At 40.1% G+C, this 14,512-nt stretch overlaps 1 protein-coding gene across 13 annotated transcripts in view; it reads left to right on the top strand.

The window, feature by feature from the left end:
• MACROD2 (mono-ADP ribosylhydrolase 2) overlaps positions 1-14,512 on the top strand; it is a 984,824-nt gene that overhangs the window by 122,249 nt on the left and 848,063 nt on the right. The window lies entirely within an intron of this gene.

Genomic DNA, 14,512 nt, shown 5'->3' with positions numbered 1-14,512 from the left:
GTTTAAAAGAAAAATACAACTGGCTGTCACTCACTTCAGTCGGGAGTGTTCTTGCTCCCCAGGCGTTGTCCTCCCAAAGCAAGGGCCAAGCCATAGCACTTCACCTGAAATGTTGTGGGTGATGGTGACAACTTCAGGAGGTTTAAGGGTTTTCTATTTAGTTAGTACTGTTTAAAATCAGTGAGTGGTTAAAGGTTGCTCAGGTTTTGTGCTCCACCCAAGACGGCACTTGCTTGGAGATACGTTATCATGCTTGGCGAGACCAAGGACAAGTGAGGCCTGGCTGGTGCCCAGTCTTCAGGGATTTTGTCTTGGAAAACAAACTCTGCTGTTCCAACAACCCCCTAAATTTACAGCAGTCATAAGGCAAGCTAGAAAATACATTCCCCCAGATGTTTTTCCTAAAAACCTTATTTCCTTTTATTTATAGCTTACTAGCTCATGCAAGCAGTGTTGGATTTGGAAGCCGCAGTTGATGTTTCTGATGTTGCTTAAAAAAAACTTAATCAATTAAAACATGAGTTAGTCTTGAGGCTGACAGCTGCTGCCTTCATGACAATCCTGTTGTCTTTGTGTGTACTGCATAGGTGATCTTGGTCATCTCCTGCTCCATTTTGACCATGTGCGTTCACCAACAGGAGGAGCTGATATTTAGGGGAAGATGATAGGCTCCAGAAAACTGCCTCTGCTGACCCCAGCTGCACTTTTTGCTGGCGTCAGAACTTGGACAAGGCCAAGCTCCACAAAGCTTAAACAGAGCTTGGTTTTCTTAAGGACTATGGAACCCATCAGATAGTTGCACTTTCTGTATAAAGTTAGAATCCCTGAATTCCCTTTGTTTGCCATTGGGTGCAAGACAAATACGGAAAACTGGAAATTGTCAAACCTCATCCTTTTATTTATTTTTTTTTCCTGAGAAGAATTAGAATAGATTTTTTATTTACTTGGAATTTAAGTGTTAAAAACGTTGCATATGGTTGTATTTATTCAGCTAATTTATCAAAACCTTCTAAATAGCTTTTCCTTGACAGGGAGGGAAAAGTTTTGGGTTTTTCCTGTCTTACCATTGCAGTTCTACTCTGTCCCCAAGGAAAGTGAGGAAGAACTTCTATACAGAAAGAGTGATTGCCCATTGGAATGGGCTGCCCGGGGAAGTGGTGGAGTTGCCATCATTGGAGGTGTTCAGGAGGAGACTTGATGGGTACTTGGTGCCATGGGTTAGCTGTTTGGGTGGGTTGGATTGGTTGATGGGTTGGACACGATGATCTTGAAGGTCTCTTCCAACCTGGTTTGGTTTATTCTAAATAAAGGTTTATTCTAAATAAAGTTAAAATTAATAATACATTGACTTCAAGTTTAGATCCAGTTATCTGTATTGAAAGTCCTGGCAGTGTGAGCTGTGCATCATGAGATCAGTATATGCAACAATACTGCGTATGCATCTTAATGTACATATAACATGTTCTGTATGTGTATGTCCTATACAAACGTATGTATAACTGGCGTTGTAGCACGTCTTCATCTCATCATGTGGGTCAGAATTGTGACCAGTGGTAATGCAGGAGGCATTTTTAGATCCTGTGAGAAGCCTGTAAATTTCATTCAGACTGAGGTTCTGTGAAGATTATAGTAGCATTTTTCAAAAGCATTGTGTGTTTGATATTTTTCATGCCTGAGCTTGTTGTATTAGTTAGCAAATTCCAGCCATATGTTGCTGTGCCAGGTTCCTAAGCTTTAACATACATCTGTGGGACATTTGTAGAAGATGTATATGATATGCATTCAGTTATCTTTCAGTTTTATTCCAAGGCTGGCCCACTGCTTGTGGCAGCAATTCAAAATTACAGTAAATATTCCTGGAGAATTCCAAAGGGCATGTGAGAAATAATTGGATTTTAGCAGGTCACAGCTGCTGTAGAGTACTGAAAGGTCTTTAATGTGCTGTTGCAAGCAGATTTTTGACTGCATTCTTTCATGTAAAATCTGTAAATATGCTTCATAAGAATATGGGTAGCCTTGAAAATACTCTCCACAAAAAACCTGTTGTACATGGCAGCTTGACCGCTTCCTTCATCTTTGTTTTCAAGGCCTCTGAATTCCAGGAGAATTGAAGAACTCTGTTAATATCAATGGAGTTACTCCTGTGTGGGGAATAAAAATATGAATATGTAACACAGATGTATCAAACCTAGGAATATAATGGGATATTTTAATTTAGTTGCTAAGTTAAAATAGTTCTTTACCTGTCTTTTGTTTATAAAATTAATTAATGCTGCTGACATGGAGATTAAAATTCTTGTCAGACCTATAGGGAAATTTCTTTCAAAGACATGGCAATCTTGTTAATATTTAATGGGCTAGAGAAAGTTTAAAACGTGGTAGATGGGAAATTGAGGGTACTTACAAATACCTAATGTGTTTCAGATAGTTTTCATGCAAGTTTATAACACTCATAAGGTGCTGTTAGATCAGCATGATAATAATGATGATGCCTTTTTTTTTTCCTGAGCACCCTGATGATATGATAAGAATTGAAGTTCTGAGAAGTCACTCAGCCAAAGGCTGACCTGAATGACTCTGCCTATGACTTGACAGGCCTTTTGGATTTACTTTGTCCTGCTGTAAATCAGGTTCTAGTCATAAACATTTATGAAACCAAGCACATTGACTGGGAAGTGAAATTGAATCTGAGATCACTCATCCTCAGTGCAGAGGAGGGCGAGCTGTCTTCAAGCACTGAAACCGAAGCGTTGCTTCTTTGAGCTTCCAAGGACAGATTTGTTTTAGATAAATGTGAGAGTAATAGTTTGATATTCAATTAAATACCCTGGAATGAGTGTTTGTGGTCTTTAGCTTTAGGCTTTTAACAGGTTATATAGATTTTTCAAAGCAGTCTGTCCCAAATCCAAGATAGGCAATGGCTGATTTTTAGAGGCATATAAGAGAAGAAAATGCTCTGTTATACAAACTTTTGTATGATGCATGTTCTATAAAGGTTGTTTGATATTGGTTAAGCACAGTTTCTCAGCAAATATGTATTGTAGTTTGCATTAGAGTTTAATCTTCAAATGATTTAGACCATTTCAAAATTAGAATCCAATTTTGGATGCATTCCTTCAAAAATAAATGCCTGTCAAATTCAGCTTTCAGCATTGTGTACGTACATAGAGTACCTTGTCAAAGTTGGTGCAACAGGTCTGTATCAAATGCCAATGAAAATGAGAATGTAATCATGCAAGACAGTCCACAGTACTGCTAAAAAGGTATGTAGAGTCTAAATACTTGTTTAGAATTAGGTGGGCTGAAGAGTGCTATTTTTTTTTCCTGACAGAGGAATGTTTGAGAGGTAATAGTTGTAATTGTGATTATTCTTTTATCTGTAAAGGCCAGGAGATTAGACCTCTACACCTGTGTTTTCTGCTTTTCCTCTCCCTTCTCTTGATGCTCTCTCTCCCTGTTCTATCCAACTCTTCTAACAGCCCCAGGGAAAAGCCTGGCCAACTCAGAAACACCCCTGATATAAGCAAATTTCTATTTTTCCTAAGGCAAATAAACAGTTTTGCTTCTGAGATCATGTGCTGTTTGAGAGCAAAATTCAGCAACTTAATGGAGTACTTGAAATTGCAAAGCCTATGAGTAAGGTATTTGTTTATTATTTATAGAGCATTCAAACACAGATCAAGAACTCTGACTGGGTGAGTTCCATACCAAGAAAGTTTGCTGCTAATGTTTAAAACCTATTGCTTTTTTTTATTAGGATGCCAAACCATGACATTTTTTTTAGGAGAAAGAGAGCTAACTCCTTCACAGCTGTGAAGAATATGGATTATTTGCTTGCAGATTTGACAAAGTACCTGATGCTGTCAGAATGCAATAGACACTTGTATGCTTGATGTGGCTTTGAAGGTGCCTTAAAGGAAGGAAAAGTAGTGTGTGTGGCCCCCCCCCCCAGTTTTAACTGAGATTGTTAGTAGTATCTAGGATATGCAAGGAAGAATCCTGTAGAGGACAAAACTGCTCTTCTTCCCTGAGGGTATTTTTTACATTTGCAAATTCATGGTTTTATGGATGCAGCCAAAAAAAAGTGGTAAATGCTTTTTTGATGCTTGCCTTAATATAAAGGGTCCAAGTAGTAGAGAAATACTTAAAAAAATATAATCTTCTGAAACATCAGAAAAAAACAGCCCTACGCTGTGGTATTAGTCTTGGACTTTTTGTCTTGGAGCTTTAATTGCTGTTTACATGACAGCTGCCCAAAGCTGGCCTTCAAGAAGAGAGACATGCAAGGCAGTGGTGATTTGTGGCTTGCTAAGAAAGGGGCTTGGGATGGATGACTCCTGTCTGTGTTCCTGTTTTGCCTGTTGGTCTTTGAACTCTGCTGTTCCTGTTACTGACTGTTCCTGTACTGAGCAGACATCTGTTTGGTGAAAATTCGTGTTTCTTGTTAGATTTTCATATGCAGTTCCCCAAAAAATCTTAGCTCTTCATAGGTATGTACTGAAAGCTTGAAAGTCATGTTCTTTCTGGCAAGTGTGTTTTTAGACAACAAAAATGGTTCTTGTCATCCTTTTTCTTTGTTTTCTTTTGCTTCCTGATAGCCCCAAGAGTTTTTGCTGCCACTCCCTCCCTACCCATGTCAGCCTCTCTCTGCCAGGCTTTCTGCACATACCTCTTCCCCACCTCTTCCCCTCCTCCTGCAATGCCCAATAGTTGATTTTCTGCACCTCAAACACATGCAGAAGTGTTTACTTTCTAATTCTCTGTGTATTGCTCTGCCACAAGAAGGTCTTTGTGCTGAATGCTTTTCTCTCCCTCATTGTTCTTCTTCTTTGGCTCCATTTATATGTTAAAGAGTTTCCCATTTTCTTTCCTTACATTCGTTCCAGATTGGATGAGTAGTTTCACAAAGATGATCTTGTAAAATTACAGTGGCTGAGTTCTGTCCAGATCTGTAAGGTGTAATATTTAGCATTCTTTGTAAGCTTTAAGCAGTTGCATGGATCTAGTGTCTCCGAAGGCTTCAGGTGGTCATCTGTTATCTCTAAAAAAAATGTGTACCACCTGCTTTGCCTGGAAATCAAATCAAACCCAGAATGTACTGTTTGGGTCAAATCCACCACCTTAGTTGTTTGTGTTGTTTGTGTCTAGTCTGTGTTAACATCTAGCAATAAGCTGAAGCCTGGGCCTTTGCTGATTTGTTTGTGTAATACCTGTATTTGAAGTTATGAAGGGCTACCTGCCAGTGTGGAATATATGAATAAGTCAAAAGTGTTTATTCTCAGGAAGTACTAAGCTTACCTTGTCTGAACAGATTTGTTTAGTTGTAAGTGGGGGTGATTATTCTGTCTTTGTCTTTTCAGCAGGAGAGGGCATTTCAGAAATGGCTTTGCACAGCAGCAGTTAATGCCCTTGGCAGAACGTTATCCATTGATAATGGTAATTAAAAGAGTTAACAGGAATTTTGAAATTTCCTTGGCCATGAGGAGTGTGCTAAAGGTGTCTAGCAGTAGGATACATAGAATACATAGAATAAACTAGGTTGGAAGAGACCTTCAAGATCATCGCGTCCAACCCATCAACCAATCCAACCCACCTAAACAACTAAACCATGGAACCAAGCACCCCATCAAGTCTTCTCCTGAACACCTCCAATGATGGTGACTCCACCACCTCCCCAGGCAGCCCATTCCAATGGGCAATCACTCTCTCTGTATAGAACTTCTTCCTAACATCCAACTTAAACCTCCCCTGGCGCAGCCTGAGACTATGTCCTCTTGTTCTGGTGCTGGCTGCCTAGGAGAAGAGACCAACCTCTGCCTGTCTACAACCTCCCTTCAGGTAGTTGTAGAGAGTAATAAGGTCACCCCTGAGTCTCTTCTCCAGGCTAAGCAGCCCCAGCTCCCTCAGCCTCTCCTCATAGGGCTTGTGCTCCAAACCCCTCACCAACTTCATTGCCCTTATATGTATACATAGTTACATTCCATGAGACACTAACTTAGAGGATATACATGAAGAAACTTTATCTCAGTTGAGAAGACAAGCTGGTCTTATATGAGAATCAAACCCAGCAGCACCATCTGCATGAGCCTATGTGGAAGCTGACTTTGACTTCAGCATCTGGTGGCTAAATGTACTCCTAGAATCTCCTTGAAGCTAAACAGAAGAAAAAAAAAAGGTAGTTGTATGCTGCATATGTATTTGGTCACATCTGTATTTTCCCAGTTACACATTCCTAATGCTGATTTCACTGTTTACCAGTGAAATTTTGTGTAGAACTTACCTCAAACATAAAGAAGATCTCGTTTCTAAAGCATTGATGTGTTCAGCAGAGACATGTTGTTCCCTTCAAGTCTCAGAAGCACCTTGAAATTGGATGGTTTCCCAGGTATTAATTCCTAAAGCCATTTCTCTTCAGTTTTCACCTCTGTCCCAGTTCCAACACCTGGAGAAAGTAACTAGGAACACGGTGGAGAGAAGTTCCCCTGCCCAGAGTTTGCTGGTGGAGAGGGAAGTGAGGAGAGGGCCTGAAGCCTGGGAATTACTTTCAGTGGGTGATGGGCGTGCATTATTTAGTTGGTAAGCTTTGCTGCTGCAGAGGGTGACGCTCCTTGAAGTGGTAAAAGACTAAAGTTCCATGAGCAATAGGATCTGAAAGTCACTTGAAGCTTAGTATCTGGGGAAGAGTTTTGCATTTTCTTTTCTTCCTTAATCCATCTTTAATCTCATTCCTCAAAGTTTTTGTTCTTTGGTGTTTTGTGAACGTGCACTAATTGCTGCTGCCAGTCCCAAAGCCTTGAGGGAAAGGTGAAGCCTGAAGAGAAGCAATCTGTAGAAACCCATGAGACCTTCAGCCCTGTGACTTGGGGAAATGAAGACATTTTGGCTGAGGTCAGGATGGATGTAGCCCTGCATCTAAGAGAAGCATCTTGCCTGAGAAGGTTGCAGCAGTGGATTTGGTACTGAAGAATTGGCTCTTTATGTCTCTGGATGGTTCAGACAAGTAGAAGAATGCAGAAGCCAGAATGGAAATTGAGGTATTACAGAAGTCCATTAGATGAACACTTTGATCAAGGCTTTTTATTTTATTTGAGTTCCTTGTTTTTCCTCTCACCTTAAAAGTAAGAAACCCAAACTTCTACCTTTCACATACATAACTGAGCATGTTTTGGTCTCCCCTAAGAGTGGGCTGTGCTGTAGTAGCTTTGTATCTAATCCATTCATGGCAAAAAAGATTTCAGAGCTTCTTACAACACTCCACTGAAGGCTTGTGACATCAGTCCAGAGGCTCTATCTTTGTTTCCTTTGGAGAATAGTTGGAGAGAAGGTCAAAGGCAGGCCTTGGTGGGCCAAACCAGTAGGTAAAGCCAAAGTCCTTTACTGCACTCATTACAGTATCAGTCATATCATGGAATAGGGTGATCAATGGCATACACTCTTAGGTGCTCTGGGTTTTCATTTCCTTGCTTGGTAGTCTAGATGGGTTTTAAAACCACTATATAAATCAAACTCACATTTTCAGGTTATGACAGAACTTGTAGGTGCAATACTCCTTTTTCTGCATTGCTCTGAAAGCAAAAGCTACTTGGTGGTGTGACAGGGCTAGCTGGACCTACAGTCTGAGTCAAATATGATGTGTCCATGGGCCCAATTAAAGCATTATTTTATCTGCTTCCAGGTAAGCAGACTTTCAGATATGGTAATGTGCATGTGAAAAATATTTCTTTTCCATTTACTGGCAAATAAAAATGAAGTCTTTATTTGAAAGAAGGAAACAGACCAAGGCCCCTAATTAAAACTAGAGTAACTCTTGACCTTAGCGCTGGTCTTTAAAGTTATGCATCGGTAAAGCCACCAGTGGTGCCTGAACCAGCACATTATTTCTAGTTGTTATTCACCTGATGCATATCTCAGTATACCTTTTGATAGATTAAAACCCATGCGAGACGCTTGTTAGAATAGCAGTGTAGTTTTTATACATAACACTTCAAGCCTTCCACAAATAAAATCAGTGCAGTATCCCCTGAGATTCAAAGTGTGATGTTTGGAAGTAATGCTTGAAACATTTGTTTTTGTAGGTTTAAAGCACTAAACCCAGAAGTTTGCCTTGCAAATACCAGCAGATGCAAGCACCCAAACTTCAGGAGAAGCTCGGGAAGAGCTGTTAACAGCTGCACTGGGAAATTACCTTCACATTTAAATATGAACACATCTAAAAATAGCCCCAGTGAGAAATAAAAACTCTTATTTGTTGTTAGCTTGCCTAGCATTTTTCTTTATTTCTATTTTATGCCCTTTCACATTGCTGTTCATGGATATAACAAAGCCTATTTCATTTCTTCTTGATCATTTTTCCCAGTGGATGCAGAGTGGCTCTGATTTCAATTGTAAATTCTTTAGTGAACAAGTCATGATTGCAATGGATTGTTCAACCACAGCCATTCCAGGCCTGCGCTGGGTTAGCTCTGTACTCTATGAATGCAGTGGAGCCTAAAAGCATATAAGAGAAGGGGTTCAGGTTATTGAGTTTAGTTCCCTGATATTCCAGCCAAAAGCATCTAAAAATGGGTTTTAACAATACAGCTGGGCTGCTGGAATAGCTGGCTGCTTCCACACAGGGCAGCCCCGACTCCACTCTTGCATCAGTGCTTGTGTTTGGCCAAGCCTTTCAGTAGCTCAGCTGCCAGAAAATCAGACTTCCTCCCAAAATAAAATCTGTTCTGCCAGTGCTGCTGTTCCATCCAGCTCATGATGGAGCCAGACAAGTGCTGGTGCCCACGCCACTGCAAAAAGGGAGCAGGACTGTCCTCTTCCACTGCAGTTTGGTGGGTAGGATGCATGTGCTGTGCTGTGGAGATGAAGTTGACTTTTGTGGCTGGCTTTAACAGGACTGCAGGTACACTTCTCAGAAAGATGAAAAGTCAAGTTTTAAGCCTTGTTAGGGGCTCTATTTCGTATTGACAGATTTTAGTATGAGCCCTCTGTGTATGTGTGCATGTGGAATGGTTTCAAGTAGAATTCATCAGCTGGAAGAGCAGATGATCCGGCTCGGAATGACAGCCAGTGACAGTGCACGTCACAAATTGCTGCTGGCTCAGTTTCACTTATTTGTTTATTTACTTCACTGTTCTTTGCTGCCTGCAAAACAACTGCAAAGCCCAGCTGCCTGATAGTTAGCTGTGGTCCTGCACCCACCCTCACTGTTGAAAACTGACTTCAGCACTGCATCTCTGAACTTCTGCCTTAGAGCTCTCCAGTAAACTTGTTCTTAGTAAACGTGTGAGTTTGGCATATGCAGCTATCAGCTTCCTTATGGTTTATGTCGCCTGTCATATTACTACAAACACAGTTTCTTCTTTGCTTTTTAGTTTTTGAAACAAAAAAAAATAATCAATTCTTTCTGTAATGCCACATCTGCTCAATGTTTAGAAGTGATAGATACCATAACATGCTGGGGTTGTTGCTGTGGAATTACTTGGTTATTTTCCTGATGGTCTTAAGGATCTTAGTATGTTGGCAAAATGCCTGATTGAAGGGATTGTGGTATTAGCATGGAAACTGGCACTTCCATCAAATGGTGTGGCAGCTGTTCATTTTGTCATGATTAGCAACCCTTTGCTCTCCTGGAATGTGATGCTTATGTTATTTAAGCTTTTCAGTAGAAACAGTCTTATGTAAGTATTGACGAAATGTGCAGCATTTATTCTGGTAATCACCTGAGCAGTGAGGTTGCTGCTTGGTAGCGACCAAAGACCATACAGGTTGTTAATCCTGTGTAGCCAACTATGAAATCCACTTGCCTTCTCAGCCAAGGGTGGTTCAAGTTCCTTTCTCTCATACACGAAGAGAGGTTTTGAACATTGACCATTAGTTGCTTTTGGAGCAACTGCTGGAAAATCATCACTGAAACTATGTAAAGGTGGGAATTCTGTGGAGAAATGTGTGGAAATGGCAGCTTGTCCTTCCGTATGAGATCCTAATCTACAGAAGATTGTGCACTGGAGAGGCGTATTCCTATGTGCTGAACTGGAGAGCCAGGAGGATACGGGATGGTTTTGCTTCCTCATTTCAGCTCACAGATGTGTTGCTGTGTTGTATTTGTGGCACAAAACAGAAGCAGAGAAGGAAGGCAGCTGTGGCAGCCAAGCCAGAAGTAAATTACAAGGGTAATGATGAGGCATTGCTGTAACAAGCACTGACCCGTTGCTTGCCTGCGAAGGGTTTTACCTTTGCTCTTTGAAGCTACGCAAGTTTAACAGTTCTTACCTGAAAACTTCCTAATTCTAATTCCTAACTGGGCGTCCTTGTAGTACTGTAGAGAGATTTACATATATTTTTTATTTCATCTTACAGTAGGAATGTGTTGCCTGGGTTATCGGCATCCTTTTGAAATCACAAACTAAGGCTGCTTTAAAGTTTTTGGATTTGCAGATCGAGTTGAGTCTCCTTGGGATTGCTTCAAAAATGGGGTGTTGCCAATTTTGCAGGGATTAATGTGCTGTTCAGAAAAGAGATGCTATTTGATATCTGGAAATCATCTGACCTTTTCTGGGTTAGAAGGGAAAACGCTGCACACACAGACGCCTTGAAGCCCATGCTGTTGATTTGTGTTTCCTGTTGCCTGCCAGCTCCTTCACCTCTTTCTGGATGGCTTGGTGGTCCACACAGTTAGCAATCTGTTTAATGTATAGGTACTTGGGGCCTATGTTTTGTGTCTGTTGTTTGAAATGGAGTTAATAGAATATGCCTTTTAAAATTTTAGAGCAGTTACTTTTAAATTTTAGAGCAGTGGTCTGCAGTGCAGAAAACAAATTGGTTAGGAGCACAAGAGTAAATCATCCACTAGAGTAAGTAAAAAAGACAAACAAACACCAAACACATTTATAAGAATAAAGGAAATATTTTATGACTTCTAGGACTTCTTTATAATTGAGTGTGGCTACTTTTCTCCCTGTCTATGCTCTGCACATACATGCATGTACCTGTTTTCCTTACATTCCAAATGTTTCTGATCAGAGCAGCTAGTTGCAGGCGGAAATGTTGTTAGGAAAATATCAGCCCTGGAACTGGCAACTCTTGAACGATTAGAAGTGACTGAAAACAAAATATTTTAAAAGAATTTCTCATATAATTGTAATGTAATTTGTTGCTGCTCTTGCTGTGCTGTGCCATGATTAAGTGCTGAATTTGAGTCAGCTTTTAGAAGAAAATGCTTAGTTTCATTCCACAGCACAATCGGCAACTAAATACAAGTTCATTCTGGATTTTTTTTCTTTTCCAGCCCTCTTTTCATGGAGAAAGAAAAATGTACATAGAGCCTTTTGTATTTTGCAGAGAGGAAGTGTAGCACAATAGGCCATTGGAGGAAAGCAATTCCAATAATCAGTTTTCTGTACTACTTATTTCAACTGGTCAGGACTGGGCTTTAATTAAATTTTAGGGATACAGGACAATAGCGTGTGCTAAGGACAGCGAGTCAGCTTAAACTTACAATTTCCTGGCTTTTATCCATTTCTGTGCCAACTGAGTAGTGCTTAAATGCGTGACTTCAGCTGGGATTCACTTGTACATAGAGTAATAACTGTTGGGGATTTAGGAATTTTTCAAAGAGTCTCTTTTGACTTCTAGAGTCAGGGTTTGTTCTTAGGTGGGTCGCAGGAGTGTGTCACCTGCTAATGCCCCCCTTCTGTGCCAAGCTTCAGCACTGTGTGGCTGCACAGTAAGTGGACAAGTTTGTTAGTTTGTGGTTATTTTTAGAATAAACTGAAAATATAGTGATTTCCAAAGGGCAATTTATTAAGAGCCAATGCCTTTTGACTCTTAAATGTTTTGTGTCGGGTTCAGAGAGGATGTAAGCAGCCTGGTGTGCCGATATGACATTTAGCATGACCTGCATAATGGGGCCCAAATAACCTCTCACCATTACTTTTTGCTATCAGATCTGTGACAGGCATAACTTCAAAAAGCATCTGATCTTCCAAGGTGAAACGAAGAATCCACTGCATATCTTAAATATTGACTATTGCATGATTGCCTTCCAAACTGCCCTTGCTATTAAAATCCATGCTCTCTGCTCTGTGATTTGCCTGCCTTCAGTGGCTTTGGACATTCTCTGCAAGATGTGTAATCTTACTTGATAAGAGTTCTCACACATTATGGAGTTCATTGGCTGCAGGTAAATCACTCTTAACTTGCAGCTGGATATGTATATTGACTACAATCCTCTGCTTGCCCACACTGAAGCAAATTTTCTAGGGTTTTTATTCCTTCCTGTAGAGATTTTCTAGTGCACTTCTAGAGCCATTAACGTTTTTCCCCAGGGTGGCTACAGCTGCAGCAGTAATAGCTTCAGATAGTACTCTACCAGCAGACCATTTGAGTTCTTTACTGATAGCATCCTCACTTTTGCATAATTTTTGCCATACTTTCTTGTCAGGCTGGCAGTTTAGTAACAATGTTGTAGAATTCTGTTTCTCAGACACAGCTAGAGTATTAAAAAGCGAAAAGCTAAACTGTCTGTCTTGCAGGCAGCATGGAATTTTGGTCTTGTATTCCTTAAAAATAGCAAAAATATCTTAGAAGCTGGTATTCCTGCATGCTTATTAATGAACAGGCACCACTGTTGCAGCTTGCACTTCATGGGCTGTGATATTTATTAGATACTAGAATAAAGTATTCTAATTTTGGAGAACTTGAAAAACCCTTATATTGACATGCATTTAATTTACTTGCTGTGGAAGAGGATGCTGCTTCACAAGCTTTCCCTTTATACTTTTGTGGGTAACGTGCTCAGCTGGTCTGGCATGTTATGTTCATGCTGTGCTGTATATGTACATTGCAGTCTTTTTTCAACAGTGAAGTGAGAAATTAAACTGAAACCCCACTTGATAAGTAAACACCCATCCTAGACCTTTTTTGTATGTCTGCTTTTTTAGTTGATATCACAGGTTACCCTCACAGTCCTACACAGTGGAGATTGGGACACCTAAAATTTGAAATGCTTTTAGGCTTAAAATGTCCAATCATAAGTTGCATAATTTTAATCTGGAGTTTTCTTGACTAAATTACAAAACACTTGAAAATGAAGGTGCTTATGAATTTTGCTGACATGTCCTTCAAGTGAACATTGCTAGCTTCACAGTACAAAACTGTATAAACAATGTTAATAAGCCTAATTATTAAGACTGTAAATATTTGGATTGGTATTTATCATAGCACTTTGTTAGGGCGAGTTCCTATACTGGTATTTATTCTGTGTTTAAGGCATATGCTACTTCTACACAGATGTTCGAAATCAGTGTGTTCAAGCTGCTGATTCCCACTTACTTTCATGAATCATTTGAAAAGGGAGGATGGAAAACACTGTCAATTTTATCAAATGTGATCCAAGAACACGTTAATAAATACTTTACACCCCCCCCAAAATCTTGTATTAACAATAAACCTGATGTGTGAATATTAAATTGATACCTGCTGCACATTTTTTTCTTGTGTTTGTGCTGTAAATGGTCCTGGGAAGGCTACTGAATAATTTTGCTCAATGATGGGTTATGTATCACTTCTAGAGAGACCAATTTTCTACTTTAGACAACAAAAGCTCTAGTATTTATTTTAATTCTAATAGTTGATAAATTATTCTGGCTAGTCTTGCTTATCATATAACAATAAAGCTTTAGGGCAATTGACCTGCTGACCTTAATTCCCAGGAAACTGTCACATTTCTGCTTTATTCCTTTGTTCATCTTCACAATGCAACCCAAAATACTAGTGAGCTTTACAGTTTCTCAGCATTGCAAGGTCAAGCTTTGGTCACCATAGTTACAGTTCAGCTCCATGGGTCAGAGGGCAAATAGATTAATGATGTCAGACACATCTTTAAATGGTTCTTACACCGCTTTGCCATGCGGTAAGCAGCTGAGCGTATTTGATATGACAAAGGCCTTCTTAAGTCTTGCTAATAGGAGGATCTTTGGAGACATCTTATGGAAAGGTCCTTTCCGCTGTGCACTGGCGCTCAATATTGAATGGAGATGGGCACTGGCAGTGGGCTGCTTCGGTTCACACTGTCAGAAGAATATTGCAAAGAGTGGATAAATAGCCACTGCTCCTCTGTGCCTTTCTTGCTGGGCATCCGATTCCTTTGTCCAGGATTCAGTCCAGTGGTTAAAAGCCCCAGAGAGGATGTAAAATAGTGAGCTGGAAGAATGTATTAGCATTCTTGATGAAAGATGTGCTCTCTCCTTGACAGCAATGAGGTGAGGCGGAAGCCAAGAGTAACGTGGTTTATGTGCCTGCTTTCTGTTAGTTATTAATAAAAGCCTGTCTTCATACATGTCATAGTCACACATATATTAAAAACACATCTAGGTTCTTGCTCTAGATGATGAGACTTCTTAAATTAAAAAAAGGAGATATGGCTTGCCTGATGAATTACATGGGTTCCTCCTGGAATAGGCCTTGGTGGTTTCTACTAATGTAGCACATTTGTATCTGAATTCAGTAAGCCTAAGCAGCT

This window comes from Melanerpes formicivorus, unplaced genomic scaffold (genome assembly GCF_026170545.1).
Source record: "Melanerpes formicivorus ecotype bairdi unplaced genomic scaffold, bMelFor1.0.p_v2 SCAF_25, whole genome shotgun sequence".
NCBI lineage: Eukaryota > Metazoa > Chordata > Aves > Piciformes > Picidae > Melanerpes > Melanerpes formicivorus.
This window is presented reverse-complemented; position numbering and strand designations above follow the sequence as displayed.